Source organism: Heloderma suspectum, chromosome 9, assembly GCF_057233095.1.
Source record: "Heloderma suspectum isolate Gila_16-S chromosome 9, 16-S_ref, whole genome shotgun sequence".
Lineage (NCBI taxonomy): Eukaryota > Metazoa > Chordata > Lepidosauria > Squamata > Helodermatidae > Heloderma > Heloderma suspectum.
In genome coordinates this window covers 36202581-36203204 of record NC_139466.1, presented here as the reverse complement: position 1 = coordinate 36203204, position 624 = coordinate 36202581, and positions in this window count along the sequence as shown.

Below are 624 nucleotides of genomic sequence, written 5' to 3'. Positions count from 1 at the left end.
AGTGAGCGGATGGGGGGGGGCGGGGAGAGTTGGAACAGTTCTGTTTTAAAAAAAAAAAATGTGGCAGAAAAAAATGCCGTCCTGTCACGCTGATTGGCCAGCTGGTAGGAGTCTCAAGCACTGATTGGCAAGCCGCCTTGCCGCTCATAGCCACCTCCCGGCCTTTCTGTGTATGTGTACGTTGTGTGTGTTTTTTTCACTCACTCATCTACACGCACGCCCCGAAGGCTCCCGCCTCCGCCTGCCGTATCTTTTAGTGTGTGAGACGACGATTGGACGACACCCAAGCCCCTCCTTCCATTTCTCCTGTCTGTCACATAACACACACATAACAGACACGCGTACAGGGACCATCGCTCCCTGTCGACGGCGATGAACTACCTTCTCTTCTCATTGGCTCAGCCCCCTGCCTGTCGCTGTGATCGGCGCGCGCGCGCGCGCCCGCCAACCGGGCGCGGCTGTGGATTGGGCCGCCTGGGAAGCGGCCGCCGGCTCCGATTGGCTCTCGTCCCGCCGGCTCCTCCATTCTCAGAACTGGACTCGCCACACGCGGCCCCGCCCCCGGGCTGGATGTAGCGCCGCCTCCCCTTCTCCCTCCCCCCCCGCACCCTCCCGCAGGGGGTC